Source organism: Psammomys obesus, unplaced genomic scaffold (genome assembly GCF_907164565.1).
Source record: "Psammomys obesus unplaced genomic scaffold, mPsaObe1.curated_primary_1811, whole genome shotgun sequence".
NCBI classification, from domain to species: Eukaryota; Metazoa; Chordata; class Mammalia; order Rodentia; family Muridae; genus Psammomys; species Psammomys obesus.
This window is the reverse complement of record NW_026587216.1, coordinates 51,389,754-51,414,770: the sequence shown is the minus strand read 5'-3', so window position 1 is coordinate 51,414,770 and position 25,017 is coordinate 51,389,754. Positions and strand designations below refer to the sequence as shown.

Genomic DNA, 25,017 nt, shown 5'->3' with positions numbered 1-25,017 from the left:
GGAATTAATGATTGGTTTGGGGATTGACAGTAAAAAGGCAACTAGGTTTTCCAGTCCATACAGTTGTAGTGAATCCTCAGTTTATATTTGAGAATTTCCCAATGTTGCTTTTTTAAATCAAATATATTTGATTTACATGGATTCTATACCCAAACCTAAATAATTAAAAATTATTTTGCTTTATAAATTGCTAGTGAAGTGTGAACAATAACTAATTTCTAGGAAGAAACACACAATCTTTTTTCCAGTAAAATAATCTGAGTATGAGACTTGCAGCTGCGAAATGACCACTGAGACTAATCCAGAGGAAAAACCTGGTTGAGTTTCCTTTTGTTTTTGCTAGTCTTTTTTTTTCCACTTTATTTTTTATTTTTTATATTAACCACAGGTTATTTACTTTGTATCCTAGCTGTGGCCCCCTCCCTCCTTCCCTCCCAACCCCACCCTCCGTCCCTCACTCTTCTCCCCCCTATGCCCCTCTCCAAGTCAACTAATAGGGGAGGATCTCCTCCTTTTTTATCTGACCCTAGCTTATGAAGTCTCTCCAGGCCTGGCTGAAATGTCTTCTTCTGTGGCCTGGTAAGGCTGCTCCTCCCTTGGGCATGGGGGTGGGGTGTGTCGAAGAGCTCGGCGTTGAGTTCATGTCAGGAAAAGTTTTATACCTTGATGGACATTTTATTTATGTTCTAATTACCTCATTTGAGAGTTAACCTTGCTAGTAGTTGGGCTCCAAATTTAAGGAAAACTAGATGCATTTAAAGAATTCTAACTAAGCCTGTCATATTAAGAATGAATTCTCAAAGAAAGCATGACTTAGAGATGCTGGCATACTACATTGGATTGATTATGATACGGAGTGAGATTAATACCAAGTATATTAATTAGTGGATAATTAGTAGTTTTCCGTGTGTGTTTGATGCTCATGAATGCTAGTAGATGTATCAACCAAAAAAAAAAAAAATTCAAATGTAATTTGAACTCACCACTCTGTTTCTACACAAAAAAATTCATAGGTGTTTATATTTTCTATTCATTTATAAGCTTGGTATGGGAATATAAATCACGTATTAATTCTCTATATTAAGGCCATTATGGAAGTTTAAAAATGATTGAATTTCCTTTTTAAGATTTATCCTAATTTTTTTTTTTTTAGTTTTAACTTTTATAAAAAATATATTTATACTGTGGTGGTAAAGGCAGAAATTTATAGCCTTACATAGTTTTGAGCATAAGTGATAGTTGCTGGCTTAGCCCTAAAGAAGAATACCATATATGGAAACTTCATATATTTTTGAAGGGCTGAAAATGTAACTCAGTAATAGAACACTTGCTTAGTATGCAGGAGTCACTGAGTCCAACCCTAGGACTATAAAATTTGTGTGTTTATCCTTTCTAAGAAAACGTCTTTTCTTAGATGCTTTTCTACGTTATACTACTGTAACTACTGTAGATATGAATGTAAACCAGAGTTGAACTTCTCCAGGGGTTTACTTGCAATCACCTATAACATTGTATTTGTTTTGCTTTAGTACTTGCTTTTTCTTAGACCAAGGCTGGGTCTTAGGAGATGCATTCCATGGAGTGCTGTGCTTTGTGAGTATGCGACTCATTACTTCATTAACCGACTTACTGGTAAAGTAAGAAAGAAGCCTCTGATACAAGGCAAACCTGGCTTCATGTTCAGCTCAGCAACGTCCTAACTGAATAGCCAATAGACATTCCCAATTAGTTGTTTTTGTTTTTCTTTTGTTTTCTTTCCTCTCTTCCTTCTTTCCTTCCTTTCTTCCTTTCTACTTTCATCTTTTTTTCTTTTTGCATATAAAATGGAGATAGTCGTTTTCCTTTTTTACAAATTAGTTTTTTTACAATCTTTTTAAAATTAATTTAATTTTAACTAATTACATTTATTCATTTTTTTTAAATCCCTGCTGTAGCCTCCTCCCTCAGTCCCTCCCAATCCTACCCTCCCTCATCTCCTCCCCTGCTCCTCTTATGGTCCACTGATAGGGGCGGTCCTCCTCCCCTTCCATCTCACCCTCTTCTATCAGGTCTCATCAGGACTGGCTGCATTGTCTTCCTTTGTGGTCTGATAAGGCTGCTTCCCCCTCAGGGGGAGGTGGTCAGAGAGCCAACCACTGAGTTCATGCCAGAGACAGCATTCTTATTACTCCCATTTCCATTTTTTTCTGATCTCCCTCACACTCTTCCTGTCAAACTTCCCTCCTCCTTAAAAATCCCTTTTGTACCTTCACAGCCTTTCACGTTGTTTTGTAGATCACACTCTGTTAAAGCCTAGTAGGATTTACAGTTAGTACACATCTCAAGATAATTACCCCATAGGAAGATATTATACCTTGCCTCAATATTTATTTTGTTTTTCTAGTAGTTATATAATACCGTCTATTCCGGACACGCTATTATTCAGTTTAATTAAATTTTTAGTTTTATTTTATTTCCATTTTTTTTTTACTACTATAGACAATATTGTAGTGGGCATTCTTCTACCTATATTTTTATATGATTGTACAAATATTCATGTACAAATATATATGTAGGAGCTGTTATTACAAGTCACCTCCCCCCAAATTTCTATGGTTATATTGAGAAAACATTACTAATTACCTTTGCTGATAGTAAGAAATGATTTTCTCCATTTAATCTTCATTTTTTCTATCTATAAATTATGCCAATTCAAACATTCTCGGAAAGAGTGTGTGAAACAAATAACAAAAGGAATCTTTAAAAGGAGAAAATCCACATTGCAGAAAAGCCTTTAGGATAATCGTAAGAAATCTTGACTTATATCAGCTTGAGCAGTGTAGTATGTTAGTCATAGGGGACATCCGGAAGGAGCTAGCCAATGGGTAATGCAGAGTGAGCAAGGACACAGTTTTCCCCATCATTCTGCCCTGCTATTTTCATATTGTTACTTTTTCCATACTTGTGCTTATTGACACTTGTTTATAAAACTGGTTATCACTCCTTCAAATAACACCATATTCAAAGATAAGAGGTTAAAAAAAACACAAAAACAAAAGCAACAAAAAAACCCATAGTCAGTCATTCCTGTATCAGAAAAGAGATGAAAGTAATTGGCCCGGCAGATTTATTTTCTCATGCTTTATTAGCTAATATAAGAACACATAATGTCTTGTTTACTGTAAAGAGAGCTTGGAAATGGTTAATTAGTTTTCTTAGTGCCAAAAGGTTCCAGAAGAAAAAGTACCTGTGGCCACATCCAGCTGTGAATCTTACATTCCATAATAATAATAATCTTCCAGGCAAGATATGGCCCATGGGACAACAATGGCGACATTGTTACAGAGGCCACCATCACTCTCAGATTAGATCTGTAGGGTGGGCACAAAATCATACTACTAGCTGAGGGGTATTTGGTGAGTACAGATTCTGGAAGCAAGAGTAAATCTTTTTATTGGCGGGATCCCTGGCAGGCTGGCCACGCTCCGGTGGATGGCCGCACACATAAGAATATATAGACAGTATAAACTGAACTTGATGGGTTTTGAAAATTTGAAGACAAAAATTAGATAGGTGTGTTATGGGAGGTATACCTGAGAACAGTTAGATATGGTGATGAATATGATCAAAATACATGACAGTGCAGCCACTCCTGATGAGAACTGATAGACTAAGATCAGAAAGAAGGAGAGGAGGACCTCCCCTATCAGTGGACTTGGGGAGGGGCATGCATGCAGAAAGGGGAGGAGGGTGGGACTGGGAGGGGAGGAGGGAGGGGCTTATGGGGGGATACAAAATGAATAAAGTATAATTAATAAAATTTTAAAAAATACATGAATATGAAATTTCTCAAAGAGCTAGTTGAAATATATAAAAACTTAATGAGAACATAAGACTGGGAGAGTTATGTTTTATACTCTATCGAATACCATGGAGAAAATATTCTATATTTCTGTTTGAGATAATATCTGTATGCCTAGAAAACTCACATGTTCAATTTTGTAGGCAATATTTGAGGCTCATGATGAAGACTCATCCCTAAATAGAAAAACATTGCACTTTAACCAAAGATGGCTTCATGCTCATGTTTTCTCATGAGTCAGAGTTAAGTCCTTTGTAATACACAGCCTATGGTAAAATACTACAATTTTGCTCTTTAGTAAATAGTCAATTTTATTTTGTCCTAAAATCTTCACAGTAGGAATTCTACTTAAAATAGTTGTAGAACAAACAAAATCAAATTTCTGTCTCTGTCTTTCACTGTTTATTCTTTTTTCCTTCTTTCCTCCGTTTCTCTCTCTCCCTTCCTTCCCTCACTTTATCCCTTCTTCTCCTGGACTCTCATACACATACACACACCATACATCTTATTTTGAAATCTTGTACTTCAGTGTGTTATAAGCAAAATATCCTCCATCTGAATGTACCAGAATGACTTATGTACATAGTATTAAAAACGTAAGTATTCCCTTCAGATACAATGATTTTTGCATCAAAATATTTAATATGATGCCATATCTTGTAAAAAATTGTTATTGAGTAACCTCTGGTTACTAAATTATATAATCAATACTTGAGACTATTATTTTCATGTTTTCTGAGGGAAGGGAAGAAATGCATGTTCTTTATGTGCTGAAGAACAAAGAGAACTTTCAAATCTGTTCGGGATATATGCCCAGACTAGAGGAGCAGGAGAGTGTTGGTAGACGCTCCCTTAGTCTAAAGGAAGCAAGTAAGAAAGCTGTTCTTTTACAAGTTCTGTCTGAGTATTTATTATTCTCAAGGGTGGTATCACTCAAGGTGTGAAATTATTACAAACCTAAAAAATTAATGGTACACACCTCTATAGGACAAACTGAGAGGTGAGACCTGAGTATTTAATCTTATTGAATTAAAAATGTTCCTGACTCTCTTTCCTCATCTGTTTTCATGTCTTAGGGCTGGTAGGAATAGAACACTGGCTTTTTAGCTTTCTTTCACAGTGCTGATTTCTTACCTGAGGCATCTCCGTTGGTGTCTATGTTTATCCTCTTTTCAAAAACATAGCCTACAAAGTCATTTATGATAATTTTCCTTTTAGCATAGTCTCACAAAATATATTATTCTAAAGATAGGATAGCATGCCATATTCTACCTCTGCCTGTGCTGCATAAGCATTTGAAAGATGACAGATCAAAGATGAGCCCGAATTCATAATTACTGTAGCATGTAGTTAATGTTAGTTGATAACACACAGACAATTAAGCAGTTTATTGAGGACTTGGGTACGAATAAGTGTGCACAGTCACGAGATGTATGAACTTCCTTTTGCTTCCTCAATGTCACTGTCTCTTATTGTCTTCCAGTTTCTGTACACTGTTTGTCTCATGCATAATAATTTTCTCATTTCCCAACCCCCTCCCTATTCTAGAACAGCTTTGCTTTTTCAACTCATTACTGTTACCACCATTTAATAAGAAGGTTTTGCTGGGCTTTCTAATCGAAAACTTGCTTTTATCTTTCTTCATGAAAGAATTGAAATGGCTTCTTTCAGGTTGCTGGAGCCTCTGGGGAGATAAGGACCCTGCGGTTAACAGGATGAGAGATTTTTGTTTAGAAATTTTTATTTAGACAATGAAAAATGACCTCTGTAAACTCAAAGCTATCTTATTTTGGGGCTTTAGGCTTCTGGCAGATAAATCAATTGGGCCCTAGGGACAGCAAGGAAAAACCTTTGCAGTAACTATGTCAGGGGCAGCGCAATAGATTTGCTGTGAGTATGCAGTTGTGGTGAATGTAGAACGCACTTAAAAATAAATATCATTTTATTTTCTATTAAATATTCAGGATCCGGATTCTCCTATTTTCAGCTATTGTAAGAAATATTTCTTTTTGAGGCAAGCTAGAAAAAGCAGTTTTGTTTTTTTTTTAAATGTATGAACTATGTGACTATTATTGGAATTTTGATTTTGACTTTTAATTATTTACCTCATGTTATTCTATGGAGTTTTTTTTAGACAGAAATCCACAAAGTTACATTCTCCTCTTTAAGAAATTCAATATCACCTTCCTTTTTGTTAAACAGTTTCATTGTTAGCTAAATAATAGAATAGTGGGTTGTCTAAAATATGCTTTGCAGATGGCTGACACATTTTTCACACCTGTTCATCGGCTCAAGGAGCTTTGCGGATCGCCTCAGCATGAATTTGCACTGCATGTTCTCTCTTAAGAGCGAATGTTGCACCTGGCTGTGGGCTTTTTCACCTGTGCCATGTAGAGCGCAAATTCAAGGTGAAAACTTATGCAGAATAATCTGTAAATTTGACAAAGAAAAAAACACACACACGCACACACACAACCAATATGGATGGATCTGTTGTTAGAGACAGGACTGGTAATCAAGAAAGCAAAAGGAGGTTTTGAAGGGGTTTATTTTCCCCTATTTTGCAGAAGGATGCGAATGACATTTTGCAATGTCATTAAGATTATGACTGAAACTAACAAAATTTATGAGATGAGAAATAGCTTTTTTTTTTTTTTAATAGAGGTACACAATACATTAAATAGTGAGAAAAAAAAACAGATTTTCCTTAGACTGGTTGTTTTAGATCACAGTCTACATTAGTGTGTAAAAATATTGTATTTGTTTTTACACATCCTTCAATTTGGAAATTTAAATAAAAGTTTGAAAATATGAAACAACCATAGTGTCTAAATAGACACGGGCTGGTTGCAGTGCCTTGATGTTTCTTACCAATAAAAAGAAGGTTAGGAGGTGAGGGAGGGAGGTGGGATTGGTAGGGAACGAGGGAGGGGGCTACAGCTGTAAAGTGTAATTAATTAAAAAATTAAAATTTAATTTAAAAAGGTATGTTTCTACTCTAGGTGATAACAAGGTAAATTAAAAACCATGTTTATTTGTGTTTCTTTGATATAATTTTTAAGAAAGTGTACATAATACCAATCTCAGAATATTGTAAGAAATAAAAAGAATAGTAAATTCTATTATATTTAAGGGATATGTATATATACACACACACAGAGACACACACACATTTATATATAATTAAAATAATGAATGATTTTCTAAATACCGGCCTGTGCTGCCAGTGTCTGTTATATTCATTTATTCCTTCCAGAATCTTAAAATATATGTTATATTATACTAGATAAAATATAATACATTCATCATCATTGAGAGACCAGAGACAAGAGATATTGGTTGTTTGCTTGTAAATGACATCGCTTGCCAATGGCTGCTGTTGGGTCCTTCGGACATGTGCACAGTGTCCATTCTGTATAAAGAGATTTCCCGTTGCTTCCCATCATCAAAGTCTAATTTGTTCACTAGAGTATCTGTGAAAAATCTTCTATGATCTTGATATTAAAGTTCTTAGATTATTGAAAAGCCTAGAATTATAAATTTTAAAATATGATGTAGTTATTAATTCATAATATGTTGGTATAATGTTTTAATTTAAAATTATATATTCCACCAAAATATTAGATTTCAACTCTAGGTTAGCATTTGTCATATTCCCAGCATCCCATTATCTACTACAATTACACATTGTGAGTTCATGTATCTCAGGCCGCTTACTTGTATCCATCTTAAAAACAGGAAGAGAATAACTTTACTTGAAACCAATAGGAAATCATTATGCTATTGATTTCAATTGTAAATTGAACTAAATTCATTGTCATATTATAATAAAAACAACAAAACCAATGACCTATTATACGGAAAAATTCTGAATTTAGTTACAATTAATAATGAATGGCTCATGGGAAGGTCTTTAAACTTAATTTCATTAAACACTTCCTGAAAAATTAATTTCCCATAAACACTGAAAATGACACATGAGTAATTCTAGTTATAACTACATATATGTTCCATTTTTATAAAGTATCACTCATTCTATTATGTGAATTTTGCTTTTTGTTCATGTTCTGAAAACAAAAACAAAAACAAAAACAAAATCAAAGATAGTATACCCCAAACTAAGAACTAGTTGCTACAGTCACAATGCAGTCTCTCAGGGCTCATTCCTGCTGCTGTCAGAGGCCTTCAAGATCCTCAGTCAGGACTTGCTGTTATGCTTATTTGTTTTCCAAGCAAGAATTAGTGGAGTTAAAATATCTATAGACACTTACGATAAAGAACTGTCTTAAAGGAACACAAATGGCATTATACAGCCTTATACATAGTTAAGCATTATTTACCTCAATATCTCCTACAGTAAGTTACAATTTCGAGTGTTCTGAAGATGAGCTGGACAAGGCAACAATAGGGAAAGAGACACACGATGATAAAGGAAAATAGAGGAATGGCACCGACCAAGGTCTATTAGTCATTAGTGTGGAATCCAGTGAAATATTTAAAAAACACCTCGAGGCTTTACAATATTTAATGCATATAATGCATGTTATGTAATTTATTAAATGCTCACATTTAAACATTTAATGTAATATATTAGAGTAGTATATGAAATGAGTTCAAGATATTTTTCTAAAATATCTCAATATTTTTCTTATATATATATATTGTTATAATTGTTTCTTTTATTCTTATTTTTTAATTAAATTTTCATTTTTTATTAATTACAATTTATTCACAGTTTATTCCCAGCTGTAGTCCCTCTCCCTTATTCTCTCCCAGTCTCACCCTTCCTCTCTCATGTCCTCCCATGTCCTTCTCCAAATCCCTTGATAGGGGAGGTCCTCCTCCCCTTCCATCTGATCCTAGCCTATCAAGTCTCATGAGAACTGGCTGCATTGTCTACCTCTGTGGCCTGGCAAGGCTGCTCCCCTCTCATGGAGGATGGTCAAAGAGCCAGCCACTGAGTTCATGTCAGAGATAGTCCCTGTTCCCTTTATTAGGGTACCCACTTGGAGACTGAGCTGCCATGGGCTACATCTGTGCAGGGGTTCTAGGTTATATTCATGAATGGTTGGAGTATCAGTTTTAGAAAAGACCCCTGTGCTTTTGGTTCTGTTGCTTTCCTTGTGGAGTTCCTGTCCTCTCCAGGTCCCACTATCTCCCCCTTCTTTCATAGGAATAGCTGCACTCTTCCCAAACTTTGGTTAAGAGTCTCAGTATCTGCTTTGATACAGTGCTGGGTAGAGTCTTTTAGAGGCCCTCTGTGGTAGGTTCCTGTCCTGTTCCTTGTTTTTCCTTTTTCCAATGTCCATCCCATTTGTCTTTCTGAGTGAGGATTAATCATCACACCCAGGGATCTTATCTTTCTCTGTTTTGTTTGTTTGTTTGTTTGTTTGTTTCTTCTCGTTATATACTTCCACATACCTCTACCTGGTCTTTTATCAAATTCATGGTCTCTTTTTGTTTGTTAATTATTGTTACATGAATACATGCTTTTGTATATACATATATATTCCTTAATATAACATGCCCAGTCTGAATAATGTTCTTTGTATGTGTGCTTTCATAGCTGACCATTTGATATTTGATAACTAATTAATGTGCCCTTACTTGGGAAGAATATTCTTCCCACTCTCAGCATTTCTTGATTGCCTTTGTGTAGGGTTCAGACCTCATGGTTTCTCTGGTCCTGTCCACTTTCTCTTGTTTGGTGCTGTCATTTTTCAGCTCACTGCTAGGCACTCATGTTGGTGATACTTCATGGGTGTAGATCCCGATAGTACAGGAGACACCGTCTCACAACAAACTCTTTTATCCTCTGGCTCTTAAAATCTTTCCATATACTCTTCCTTTATATCTCTGAAAATACCATGTACTTCAAATGCAGGACACAGAGATCCCTGAGGTAGAATTTACTTGAAAACCTCTTTCCTGAGGACTAGCTTTTAATGACACCTGAAGACAACATTCAACCTTTCAAAGAAGAGAAGCAACTAAAAGTACTACCCAGCTATGCTTCCAGTGAACCAAAACTATGGCCAGTGTGACATAATAACCTTAAGTGTACATAGAGTAGTAGCACACAATCTTGGCAGTCATCAGCCGCTTTTTAACAACTTAAGTTTGTCCTTCTATCACAGATCGGCTATATTGCTCCCATCTCTCATCAAGGAGAGAGTAGAGAGTACAGAGTATCAGACAGAGTACATTACAAGAAAACACAACCAATCAAAACACAGAGGTGTCGAACCAAGTCCCAAATACCTATGAAACAATTCCTGCACTTAGGGATAAAAAAAAAAAATCAAACATTAATTACAAAATTTTCACAAAAGGAGAGATAAAGTAGTTAAAATCAAGAGATGAATAAAAATAAAAATAAAAGTGGTGAATAATAAGCAATAAATAGTGGTACCGTTTTGTTGATAACTGCAAACTTCAAATAAGGAACCGTTACCAGCCAAGGAATCAATCAGAATTGGTGGCAACTCTTTCTGGACATATTGAAAGTTATTAACAAAGAATGTGGAGGAATTGGGAGTAGAGGTGTTTGAGGAGGGGCTTGGAGGAGGGCTGCAATCAGGATATAAAGTGAATAAATAAATTTATAAATAAAAATAAAAGAATCATTAACAAAGATGTGTGAAATTTACAAAACAACAACAAAATCTACCATCACAACAATAAAATAAAGCAAAAATAATTAGAGCTACTATTATCTAGTATTTGAGTTGCAAAGAAAAGAGGAACTTGAGTATTTACTGAAGTTAAGCAGAGCCTTAGACATAAGACAAATTGTATAGCATAGCCAGCTGAGACATGACACAGGAGAAGATTAAGTAACTACCCAGACCTCGTTCCTTTATGTGTCTAGCTTACTATCATCTATAATATGAGGGGAGTTTTGGGGGAGTCCATGATATTTAGCCTTCTGTAAGAGCATGGAAATTGAACCCAGTTACTTTAGAACCCAAAGTGAAATGATGTCAAACCCCAAACACTGAATAATTAAGACCATTTTTCAAACCTTTGGTGACATTTAAGAGAAGAGGAAATAGAATCTTTTTTTTTTTATGATTAGACCATTGGGGAATATTCGGAGAATATTTGAAAGGAAGGTAGGATGCTATAGCCAAAATGAAAATACAATGTTTTGGGTGGGGTGTGTGTGTGTGTGTGTGTGTGGTGTGTGTGTGTGTGTGTGCTTCATACACTCCTGAAGCAAATATAGTACTGTAAATGAAGACAGGAAGGGCACAAACTGTAAGATAAAGAATATTGGGTTTGGAATGGAATTGTATATGAGAGTTCCTTGAGAGTGGTACTGCCATGATCAAATTTTCAAACTACACCTGTCTCCATACCTGGATTACCCTGAAGTCAATGGGAAGCAGACTTTGGAAAGCAACAAAATATTAAAAGTCAATGTAAACAAGAGCTGATGTGGCACTTAGAATAAAAAAGAGCGAGAGAGAATGTTGGATAGAGAGCAGAGTGAGCTTTAATGTGAAGGTAGGTTTGTAATTGTTTTATGACTTGTGAGGGTATAGTCAGTCCATCTGAGTGCTGCAGTGAACACCAGGTTGAATGGGTCTTGCAAACGAAGGCACATGGGTGAGGTTTTGTATATCATTGTGTTGGATGTAAAATTTCTATTAAGCTTTTCTACTATGTCATATACCAAGACTCGCAGCCAAACTTTGGGCAGAACTCAGGGAATCATGGGAAAGAGTGGGGAATAGAAGGACACAGAGTGGACAAGTGCTCCATAAGAACACCAACAAAGCCAACAAATATGGCCCCAGGGGGACCTGAAGAGACTGATGCACCAACCAAGGACCATGCACAGAGAGGAACTAGACTCCCTGCTCAGATGTGGCCCATAGACAGCTCAGTCTCCATGTGGGTTCCCTAGTAAGAGGAGCAGGAGCTGTCTCTCTCTTGGACTCTGTTGCCTGCTCTTTGATCACTTCCCTCTGGTAGGGATGAATTGCCAGGCCAGAGAAGAAAAGGATACAAGCACTCCTAATGAGACTTGATAGGATGGGGTCAGGCAGTAGGAGAGGAGGGCTTCCCCTTTCTGAAAAATAGGGGAGGGAAATAGGAGGGAAGGAGAGAGGGTGAGAGTAGACAAGGAAGAGGGCTACAATTGGGATGTAAAGGGAATATACTATAAAAAAATAAAGTTAAAAAATAAAATTAAAAAAGAAAAAATGTAAGAACATAGATGAATTTATACAAAGGTACACAATTTGCATTCTTCCCCTAGTTCTTCTATGTCTCAGCATTCTAGCTGCTGAATTCCATCCTAATCCACAGCTAATGAATGATATTTAGTTAAAGATGAATGATAAGTAGGTGTAGGTCTGTGTGTCATCTCACAAACCTGAATTACTAAGATCTGATAGCTCTCTTAGTACCCCCCCCTTTTTTTTTTTTGCCTTCCTATATCTAAATATTTTTTTCCCTCAAAGTTTCAAAGGCAGTTTTAGGGCATGATCAAGGAGAAATGGTTCCTCAAAAATGGTTGCCGCAAAAAGCCATGAATAATCAACTGTGCAAGAAAATTTAAAACACTTTATTGAACTTTTAGTTTTCCTCATTTCCTTGATAGCTTGAAATTAGAATTTTCCTGTTTTTCTTCAGTCTGGCTTAGAACATACTTACTGACTAACTGCGTTAAAATTTTTTCTAAATAGTTTTAGATGTTTCGGAAAATTTTAGTGTTGTGATGTTTTTAAATTGAAGTCTACTTTTGAAAATTGTTCTAGTGTATTTTAGATCATTTTGTATGCTGTTTCACTATTACTTATTTCAGCTTCAAACGATACACACATTGAAGCTCTCCACAATAGATAGCAAATTACTGTGGAAAAAAGTAATGATAATTAAAATAATAGTGATACAGTAACTTAACTTTGTCACGGTTTTGTTTATATTACCCTTTCCTAAGGCCCTACACTGGAACAGTATTGATTTTTACAACAAATGTAATATCTTAGTCTTGAGAGATCTTCTTAGATGTCTATTTTAATGATTATTTAGTTAGACATGGATGATTGTAGGAGACTCTTTTGCATTATTTATTTTTACCTGACTAATATTTGACTAAAGCAAAGATTAATTTTGTCATAGGTAACTTGTAGCTAGAGCCAGAACTGGCAAGTGTGTGTGATCAAGATACATTTTTTCAGAGAGTCTTGAAATATTATCTGTTTTTTTTTTCTTAAAAATATGTTGTCACTTTATATATTAAAAATGAGAGACAATGTCTTTTTTAAATACTATATATCATTTATGATTCTATTTTAAAGGACTTTTATGAGAATATTTTACTTGGATCTTCAAATTGTGCATTTGTTGGACTGGTTCACCTACTGGTACATATCCGCATAACTCATGCCTTAATGTCATAGACTGGGTTGACACAGAGAAATAGAAAATGATGCATTGCCTGAATTTAAAGGAACATGGTCTATTTCTGGATCTGCCTCGAAGCATGAGATCTGTATCATATCTGAAACAAAGCTAACCAAGCAGACAGAGCCAAAAGAGGTCTATAGCATCCATTAATCAAGGTAGAGTATATATAAATAAATACTCAATGTGCTTCCTTGACATAGTTTTAAAACCTGAAACAGGACAAAATTAGCCTTAATAATCATTCACACTGATACTTACATGACCATACTTGGAGAATTTTCCCTGGAAAAAAAAGCAAAGAAAATCTACGATAGTTGAAATTTATTCGATGGTTAGACCTCCAGGTACAGCCCATTAGTTTCACACGTTCTTGAGTAAAGGAATGTTTTCCAATTGTGTGTATAGGGCTAACTGTTCTACTTTAAGGATCATTAATTTCAGAGTAAGATAAGACATGGTTTATAAGTACTACCAACATTAAGTTATTTCAGATTTAAACTAATGCAAGCAAACAAATAGAAGAACAAACTCATGAAAATACTTCCATAGTTAAGAATAAGCATTGTTTGAGGCAGAATTGGCTCATGTACCTTATGACAGTCAGTTATAAATTTCTAAACTCTAGGATGATCTTTTCTAGTTCCCAACATTTGCCTGCAAATTTTATGATTTCTTTGTTAATTGCTGAGTAGTATTCCATTGTGTAAGTGTACCACATTTTCTGTCTCCATTCCTCAGTTGAGGAAATCTGGGTTGTTTCCAGATTCTGGCTATTAATTAAAGCTGCTATAAACATGGTTGAGCGAATGTCCTTGTTGTATACTTGAGCATCTTTTGGATATGTGCATAGGAGTGGTATAGCTGGATTTTGAGGAAGCGCTATTTCTAATTTTCTGAGAAAGTGCAGGATTGATTTCTAAAGTGGTTGCACCAGTTTACATTCCCACCAGCAACAGAGGAGGGTTCCCCTTTCTCCACAACCTCTCCAGCATGTGTTGTCACTTGAGTGTTTGATCTTAGCCAGTCTGATGGATGTAAGGTGAAATCTCAGGATCGTTTTGATTTGCATTTTCCTGATGACTACAGATGTTGAGCATTTCTTTAAGTTTTTCTGTGCCATTAGATATTCCTCTACAGAGAATTCTCTGTTTAGTTCTGTACCTCATTTTTTAATTGGATGATATGAAAAGATCACAGAAGCAGAAAGATGCATATAGTATACACTCACTTATAAGTGGATATTAGACATATAATATAGGATAAAGATATTAAATCTGTATACTTAAAGAAGCTAAGCAAGAAGGAGGGCCATGGGTAAGATGATCAATCCTCACTTAGAAAGGCAAACAGAACAGACATCAGAAGAGGAAGAAAACAGGGAACAGCACAGGAACCTACCATAGAGGGCCTCTGAAAAACTTTACCCAACAGGGTATCAAAGCAGATGCTGAGATTCATAGCCAAACTTTGGGCAGAGTGCAGGGAATCTTATGAAAGAATGTGAGATAGAAAGACTTGGAGGGGACAGGAGCTCCACAAGGAGAGCAACAGAACCAAAAAATCTGGGCACAGTCTTTTCTGAGACTGATTATCCAACCAAGGACCATTCATGCAGATAACCTAGAACCCCTGCACAGATGTAACCCATGGCAGCTCAGTCTCCAAGTAGATTTCCTAGTAAGAGGAACAGGGACTGTCTCTGACATGAACTCAGTGGCTGGCTCTTTGATCACCTCCCCCTGAGGAGGAGGCAGGCTTGCCAGGCCACAGAGGAAAACAATACAGACAGTCCTGATGAGACATGATAGGCTAGGTTCAGAGGGAGAAGAAGGATCTCCCCTATCAGTGGGCTTGGGGAGGGACATGGGAGGAGATGAGGGAAGGAAGGTGAGATTTGGAGGGGATGATGGAGGGGTCTACAGCAGGGATACAAAGTGAATAAAGTGTAATTAATAAAAAATAAATTGAAAAATGCCTACACTCTGGAAGATATTAATCATTCTCAAGCTCTAGCTTTATTTTCTCTTTCCCAAGATTTCTCTACATTTCAAATCCTTAAAACAAGAGGCTTGAATTTGAGTGAGAGGTTTAGAGAAGTGGGGGTGGATATTGAATTCCCAAAGTATCATTGAAAATATTTGTTTAAAAGACAAAACCAAACCAAACAGAAAGTCCAGAGAGAAACAGGACCCCGAAGCTTTGCAATTCCTCTTTCCAGCCAGCACCAAGCAGTGGGCATCTCTCAGGACAACTGGCACAAACACCTCAAGACCTGGAATAAGAGAAAGCCGTACCACAAGCAGCAGAAGAGCCAACACTAAGATTGGCCCTTGTCACATTCACACATTCTGAGTTTGAGGAAGCAATAAGAAGTACCTTGCCCTGAGATTGGATGTGGGGAACTTTTCCTGGGGCTCTAAGTGTTGAATTCCAACACGGATCATTGATGTTGTGTCCAATGCATCCAATAATGAGCTTGTCTGTGCCAAGGCCATGGGGAGGAGCTGCACTGTGCTTGTTGACAGCACAGATCACCAACAGCAGTGAGCAGTGCCACTGTGCACTGCCCCTCCGCCTCGAAGGGGCCAAGCTGACTCCTGAGGAGGAGGAGATCTTAAAAAGCAATGGAATAAAATTCAGAAGAAATACAATGAGAGAAAAAAGAATGCCAAAACCATCAGTCTTCTGGAGGAGCAGTTCTGGCCAGTGTGGCCAAGCAGGTGGCTCTGTGCTAGAAGACAAGGAGCTGTGGTTCTGTCTGAGGAAGATCAAAGCCCAGAGAGGCAAACAAACAAACAAACAACAAAAAAACCCCATCGTTCATAGCTCATGTAATAAAGGTCCTATATTTATTGTCCTATATTTAAAACAAACAAACAAAACATTCTTGGAAAATGGCTCAGAGGGCAAAAGTACTTGGACCGTGGGTTCAGTTTTCAACACTCAGGTGGCAGCTCTCAGCCATGCAAAACTCCAAGTGACTTGCTGTCCTCTTCTGACCTCTGCGCACAGAAAGGTGTGCGCGTATGTGTGTAGACATAATTATAACACATAGAAAAGAAAGTAGGTAAATATTTTTAATTAAAAAATCCTTGACATTGAGCCATTGTTCAGCCATTCAGAGTACTTATCCAGCCGAGTGCAGTGATGTCTGAATGGTCGAGAGCAGAAGGACGTATTTGTTTCACCTAGCTGCTCCTTCCTGGATGGAAGTTGTAGCAAAGTGCTTCCAACCTAACTGAGATCACACAATGGAACTGTGTGATTACACCGCTATCAAAACAATGAAATGAAATAATGCGATGGCAGGACAATGAATGAAGCTAGAAAAGACCATCCTGAATAAAATAACCCAGACCCAGAAAGACTCACATAGTATGTACTTAACTTAACTTATACGTTCAGGATAACCATACCACAGTCCACAGCCCCAAAGAAGCTAAGTAACAAGGAGGGCACAAGAGAGGATGCCTGAATCCCAGACAGAAGGGGAAATAGAATAGACATTGGAAACGAATGAAGACAGGGAACTGGGTGAGGATCAGCTGTGGGGAAAGCAGGGATGAGTGCGAGAGGGCTGGGACAGAGAAGAGAAACAAATGGAGAGGCCATCTCTGAGACAAGCTGGAGGCCTTCGACAGGGTAGGCTCTTGGGAGGATATGGGGGTGACTGTAGGTGAGAGCCCTCGCTGCGGGGGACATAGAGACTGTAGTGGCCACTTCCTAGCCAGGCATGACTTCTAGTGGAGGGAGGGGACCACCAACTGACCCACAAAACTTTCAACCCAAAACTTGCCTATAAGATGTGAAGGGATAAAGATGGAACAGAGATTGAGGGAAGGGCCAACCAATGACTGGCCCAACCTGAGACCCATGAGAGAGCCAACCCCTGACAATATGAATGATACTCTGCTATGCTTGCAGAAAGCAAACTAACTGTCCTCTGAGAGACTCCACTCAGCAGCTGATCAAAACAGATGCTGAGCTCCATAGCCAAACAACAGGCAGAGCTCGGGGAATCTTTTGGTAAAGGTCCTGCAGGAGACAAGAACCCCTCAGGAAGACCAACACAGTCAATTAATCTTTGCCCATGGAGGTTTACAGAGACTGAACCACCAACCAAAGAGCATGCATGGGCTGGACGTAGGCCGGAAACACATTTGTAACTGATGGGCAGCACCTTGGTCTTCATGGGGTCCCCTAGCAATTGGAGCAGGGGTCGTGTCTGACATGGACTCTGTTGCCTGCTCTTGGATCACTTTCCCCTAACGCGGCTGCCTTGTCTAAAATCGGTAGAAAAGGATACGCTTAGTCCGGATGTAACTGGACGCGCTGGGGTGGGTTTGTTCGGGGTGGGGATCTGCTCCCCTTTTATGAAGAGGAGTTGTCGGGGCAAAGGGAGAAGAGTGTAGGAGGTTGGGACTCGGAGAAGCCCCAGGTAGGTGCTCTGATTGGGAACTGAGAGAATAAGCAAATAAATAAATGAATAAAATACACAAAACAACAACAACAACAAAACCCCAACCAACTAGCAAGAACAAACTGAAGCATCTGTAACATCAGGTCTGTCCTGGCGTAGATTTTATTAATGCTTTGCCGTTAGCACTGTTTTCCCTCTTTTATGCCAGCGCGCCGTCTCCTCTACCGATAATTCCTGTCAGGTAGTTATTAGGTCTTTTGTTATAAACAAACCCCAAACTTGATTTTTTAAAGCTAGTTCTCAAATCTCCATTCTCACCGATGTCGGGTTTCCCCGCTGCATTTAAGTCACGCGAGACAGAAATCAGCCGCGTATGTTAGGCCCTGTGCATGTCACCACCTAGAAGTAATTATCCACCCAGCACTCCAGAGGTCCTGTTAACATCGCTGCTTTCATGGCTGGCTCGGAGAATGACGCTCTGCTGGTGTCTCATCTGTTGAAATTACCCTCACCGTGGAGAAACAGCATTTCAGCAGCTTTGCCACAGCGTCTCCCAGTCTCCCATATTCGTTCCTGCTCCCAGTCTCCCGACTGAACTGGAACCAGTTGCTATTTCAGTACGCTACGCCTTGTCTGCCCTCTCTTCCTTTTCTTGTTATAATCTGCTTCAGGCCCATTGTGGGAAATAATTTCTAATACATCTGAGATGTTTATTTTTTCCTTATTGTGTCAGAATAACACTATTTTATTTTACTATGTGTTTTTCTTAATAGACTTAGTAAAAACATCACTCAAGTCAAACCCTTGTTTGCAGAGAAATATAAATGGAAGAAAATTGAAATAACAAATCCACTAATTGTCTCCACTTATCCCCTGTTACTTTCCTTTCCTTCTATTGCTTCCTGTTCCCGTCTCTCTCCTCATGCACCTGCTTCTTCCTGTACTCCTCTGCCCTTACCACGCGTTTATTTCCCTTCTAACCCCTCTTTCTATGTCTTTACTTTCATTCAGTAAACATTTTTTGAACACATGCTATGTTTAGAGTTAAAAGGATGTAATTCAGAAATAATTACATTTTAATATATGAGGTCCAAATTCTTACAGCAGGATTTCTGAGTGGATGAGCAAACCATTGTGCCTTCTTTTGGGCTCTTTTTCTTCTGTTGGTCTGTTCTGTCCAACTCCAAACTGATAGATTTGTTTTATCTAATTATATTTTATTTTGTTATATTTAAGAATAATTAAATGAATGAGCGGATGAATGAAAACCTAGCCACTAGGGTAAAGATTAACAACTGAACTCTCTTTTATACTTGCTGGGAGAGGGAAAATCAGTTTTCTCCAAAAGAGAGACAGTTTATCAACCATTCCACAACAGGCTTCGTGTTCAGGAGCAGCTGACTAATGTGTAAGGGGCTTCACATATATTTTGTTTACTTGTTTGTCTGTGTGCACATGCTTTAATTTGGTTAGAGTCTGCTCTGCTTTTTTGGGTGGGGTGTGGTTTTATTTTGTTTTCTTGTTTTTTGGGGGAGGGGTAGTTTCATTGGGGTTTGTTTCCTTTTTAAAACTTTTTTATATTAATTACAGTTTATTCACTTTGTATCCTGGCTGTAGCCCCCTCCCTCATCCCCTCCTTAATCCCACCCTCCCTCCCTCTTCTTTTCCCTTTCCCCTCCCCCAATTCACTGATAGGGGTGATCCTCCTCCCCTTCCATCTGACCTGTGAGGCTTTAGCTTATAGTTTTTTTATTAAAATTCATTCACTTTGTATCTCAGCTGTAGCCCCCCCTCACCCTCATCTCTTTCCAGTACCACCATCCCTCCCCCCCCATTCCCCTTCCCCAGTTCAGTGATAGGGAAGGTCCTCCTCCCCTACTACCTGACAGTAGCCTATCAGGTCTCATCAGGACTGGCTGTATTGTCTTCCTCAGTGGCCTGATAAGGCTGCTCCCCCCTCAGGGGGTGGTGATCAAAGAGTCAGCCACTGAGTTCATGTCAGAGACAGTCCCTGTTCCCCTTACTAGGTAACCCACTTGGAGCCTGAACTGCCATGGGCTACATCTGTTCAGGGTTCTAGGTTATCTCCATGCATGGTCCTTGGTTGGAGTATCAGTCTCAGAAAAGACCCCTGGGCTTAGATTTCTTGGTTCTGTTGCTCTCCTCATGAAGCTCCTGTTCCCTCTAGGTCTTTCTATCTCCCTCTTCTTTTATAACATTCCCTGCACTCTGCCCAAAGTTTGGTAATGAGTCTCAACCTCTGCTTTGACACCCTGTTGGGTAGAGTCTTTCAGAGGCCCTGTGTGGTAGGCTCCTGTCCTGTTCCCTGCTTTCTTTCTCCTCTGATGTCAGTGCCATTTGCCTTTCTGAGTGAGAACTGATCATCTTTTGTTTCTTTTCTTTTCTTTTTAGAAAGAACTTAAAATTGGCATCAGGAGAGAATCTGGAAGGCTCTGAGGGAGGGAAAGAATATGATCAGTATATATTTAAATCTAATTTTTAAGTAATATAAAATGTAATAAAAATAAAGCTTAAGGACCTGAGGAGAACAACAGAGCCAAAATACCTGGGCCCACAGGGCCTGAAGAGACCGATACTCCAACTAAGGACCATGCATGGAGAGGACCTAGACCCCATGTTCAAAGGAAGCCCATTGGCTGCTCAGTTCCCAATTGAGTTCCCTAATAATGTGTACAATGGCTGTCTCTGACATGAACTCAGTGGCCAGTTCTTTGATCACCTCCCCCTAGCGTGTGTGTGGGGATGCAGCCTTGCCAGGCCACAGAGGAAGATGATGCAGCCAGCCTTGATGAGACCTGATTAGCTAGGGTCAGATAGAAGAGGAAGAGGTCCTCCCCTATTAGGGGAATAGAGAAAGGGCGTAGAGAGAGAAGAGGGAGGGTGGGTGGGACTGGGAGGAGATGAGAGAGTGGGCTGCAGAGAGGATACAAGGTTAATAAACTGTAATAAATAAATATATAAATAAAATTAAATTAAAAAAACCTGAAAAAGAAATTCTCAAAACACATTTTAAGAATTAAATATTTCACAGTGCAGAAAACTAAGATTGGAGAAATTTATTTAACATGAGGTTAATAAAGCATACATCAAATTGAAATACTAGAAATTTTCAGTTTTAGAAAACATGTATTTCTTCACAAAATGACCTGAAATTCAAATCAAGGGAGTTTAAATCTAGGCTCTGAGAGACATATAGTGCGGAAATGAACTGCAGGACAGAAACAGCAAGTATGTCGTATGTCTAGAATGCAGAAAAAACATGAATTTTGTGAGATTATGGGAATTGATACTTGAGCATGTATAGTCTTAGGCTATGTTCATCAGAAGGTTCTTAAATCTATGGATGATGGGAAATCACTGAGGTGTTTTACTAAAAAGGTGGGAAGATAGGATTTATACTCCACAACATTTGCATTGTGGTCTGGAAGAGTGTGGGTAGACTAGTAGAACAACTAAAGCAAAAAAGTAACTTCATGCGATTAAAATATTTAAGTAAAATTAAAAATATTTATATTACAGTATTTTCTGTGGATTTGCTGTGTGAATTAAAGGCTGATAGGTTTCATTTTCCACTGTTCATACTGAGCAGTATCTATGTTTGATTTAGAGTAGTATGAAAATAAACCCTAACTGTCAACTTGATATAAGCTAGAATCACTTTGGAAGGGAATCTTAGTGATGGACTGTTTACATTGTATTGGCCTTTGGCAATTGTCATAATTAATTTAAATGATATGGAATGCACCGCCCATTGTGGGTGGCATCATTCCCTAGGCAGAGCTGCTGACTTGTATAAAAGTGGAAATATTAAGATGATCACAGGTGAGTGAACAACTGGCCATGCATGTGTTCATCCTTATGTCGTCGTAACTGTGACTGTGATATGCTGGGTGTCTCAGGCTCCAGCCACTGTGACTCCCATGAAGTGATGGATAGTAACCTGAAATTGTGAGCAAGAATAAACTCTTTCTTCCTTAATTAGTTTCATGTCCATGTATCTTATAACAGAAACACAAACTAAACTAAGACAGAGGAATGAAAAGTAGAAGGTTAGTTTAACCTATTGCATGTATGAACAACTGTAATCATGGAAATCTTATAGAGGGAGGTCATATTGGACAAGTTACAATGAGTGTATCAGTAGATAGAAGTCATGTCAAGAAAGGTGGAATTGGGAGGGGAGGTGGTAGGGGGCTAGATTGGGATATATAATGAACAAATAAATAAATGAGTAAATAAATAAATAATTGGAGATAAAAGAAATGTAGAAAATTATTAAGGGTGATTAGTGGAGTAAAATATTTTTCTGTGTGTGAATAGATGTATGTGTATGATACATGCATGTTCCACTGTATGTGTACGTATGAATAGGTCAGAACAGGATGTTGAGGGTCTCCACCTTATTCTTTTGAAGCAATATGGTTACTCTGGCTGGCATACAGACACTCTCCTAGCACATAGCTTTAATCCATTTGGCTGGAATACAAACATGCCCTGAGTACATACTTTAATTCCAAACAATGAAGGTAAAGTTAGTTGGTAGAATGAAACAGCAATGCTTGAAAGTGATGCCTAATTGAGAGGCAGACAAAGTGATGAAACAGAAAAATTTAACAGAATTGGGTATGCCCAACTCTCATGAGTATAGAGAGGAAGGAGAGGTGACTTAAAAAACAGCAGCACAGAGAAAAAAGGGAAAAGGAACTTTTACCTGAAGAGTTTTACAATGACAGGTTGAAGAGAAAACAAGCTAGACACAAATGAAGATAAAATAAGCCATTTTATAGACAACCATTTGATAGAATGTAATAACACAATATGAACATTATATTAAAAGGGAAAATTAAGCTTCACTCATCAAGCAAAATGTTAAAATTGTTAAGACGGTAATTAACTGAAGTATTTGATTCTTTTGGAGGAGCAACATACATCAATTAAATGTCACTATTAAGTTTTACTTTGTGCAAAATATTATAAAAACAAGGATTCTCTGTGTTCAATGTCAAATTCAAAATGCTTAGTCATGTCATGTAAACAGATGAATTGGTACCTTCACTTCTGGTGAAAACCTGCTTAAGACATTATTTCTGATTATTTACTGCCCAGGCCAGTATCCGGGCAGGGCGGAAGGAGGTAGGCATGGCAAAGGTTCCTGGTCTGGGGGGGGGGGGGCTCACTAGGAGACAGAGAGCCAGGAAGAGAGCAGAGAGGAGGAAGCCAGGATGGGTTGACATGGGAAAGGAACTTCGTGAGCGGGGAGGAAGGACTCTGAAAGTGTCATGAAAAGGAGTGATCCAGATGAAAGATAAGCAAGTATATATGCAATTATGGATGGGAGTCAGGCCAGATCGGAATGGTTCAGGGCAGATGGCCTTGGTTGGAGGCTTGGAGGCGGATGGGGGAGGGAGCCATTATTGAGATAGCGTAGGTAGAATTGTTTGCCAAGCCCAAGGTGTTTTAAGGCAATTATTAAATCTAATAGTTGTCTGGTCTTTATTTGAGTGTGATAGCAGTTTCGATAATACCACTGTATTAATGATATACCATTAATTTACCACAACTCATATTAAATACTTTTCTCAATTAGGAGCATTTGTATTCAGTTGGCTGGAATATACATGGAGGCAGCAGTGAATAAGAAGCTCACCATCCTCATCCATAGCACAATACAAAATCTGAAGTTCATTATTGTTCATATGATACCTTTCATAGGTTTGAACTGTCAATAACACAGGAAAGTTGACCAAGAAGAATACATTTATATATGTGTAATTGTAAACCACAACAGTTTAAAATATTAGTTTTATTTAATAAATGAAAACATTTGCTACAAATTTCAAGTCACATATTTAATATGCTAGCTTTATTTTACTTTTCCATAGAATTCTATGAGGAGATGTTAATTATAATCCATTACCTCTGCCTTTAATGTTTTCCCTGTGAAGTCACTCTACACTATATAATATTCTTGAAAACAACAACCCACTGAAAATTTAAAGATAGTCTCCTTCTGGCAAGAAGAGTTTCTTCAGAAGTAGAACCTTTCCCAAACATATTAATATTTTCAAAAGGATGATAACCATGTCAGGGATTAGACTGTCTCCAGGGTTGAAACTATAATCTGGTAAATAACTTCAGCAGAGGACTACTTTCTCCCTAAACAGGAAAGCTGCTCATGAGGGAATCCCACAGACACACATTGCTTCAAAGACAGGACCGTTAAAACACGTCAGATCTTCAAAGTGGAAAACATGCCACCCCTTAGCAAAGCCAAGTCCTTTAAAGCAGGAGCCCAACAGCACTCTGAGAATTCTGGAGGAAAAACTCCCCAAGCTTCACAAATACTGCTTCTCGGACCCAGCCTTCAAATTTTAATTTTAAAGTGCTTCGCAGATGGTATATAATCTGCTCTTTTTGATAGATTATATATATTTTAGAGCAGTTTCAGGACCCTAGCAAAACTCGGTGGATATAGAGAGATTTCTTTATATACCCCTGCTTCTACAGATGCATAAGCTTCCTCATTGTCTGTTTCCCTACCAGAATGGTGCATTTCTTAAAATTAATAACCCCTCCTGATATGTTGTTCATCTTCAGCCCATGTAATGCACTGTGTAGATTTAAAAAAAAATGTAATATGTATGAATTCTTTGTTCTACCTAACATATCTTCTCCATTCAGTCCCTGGAAAACATGAATCTTTGACTTTCTACAATTTTATTTTATTATTTTTTTCTAAAAAAATATTTTATCCCATAGTTGAATTCAAACAATATATGGAGTTTTCATATTGGATTATTCACTTAGTCATATACAACTAGGGTTCTTCCATGCATTTTTATAGCTTTGTGGCTCATTTATTTCAGCACAGAGAAAAATCATAAGGTCTGAATAAATAGTAATAGTTTATATTTAATTACCCTTAAGGATGTTTTGTTTTCTTTTGAATTATGAATAAAGGTAAACTTCATGTTCAGGTTTCATTGTTCATTTATAATTTTTAAGCTTGTTGTGTAAAACCAAAAAGATGATATGCTTAAGTTTGTAAGAAATTTCAAGCTATGCTGCAAAGTGGCCATGCCTTTTGCTTCCCAATCAACAACAGATAGATATCTAGTCTCTGTTGTTGTTAGTAATTGGCGGTTTTCATTTTCTAAATGTTGGCCATTGTGATATGTATGTTACAAATTTCCAGTTTTTCTTAATTTGCATTTCTTTTTAAAACTTGTTTTCACTTTACATCCTTGTTGTAGCCCCATTCTCCCTCACCTCCCAGACTCACCTTCATTTCCTCCTTGCCTCCACCACCTCCCTT

General features: G+C 37.8%; 1 pseudogene; it reads left to right on the top strand.

Annotated features, from left to right (window-relative positions):
- The window catches only part of LOC129673438 (40S ribosomal protein S8-like), a 160,743-nt pseudogene that overhangs the window by 27,387 nt on the left and 108,339 nt on the right, over window positions 1-25,017 (top strand).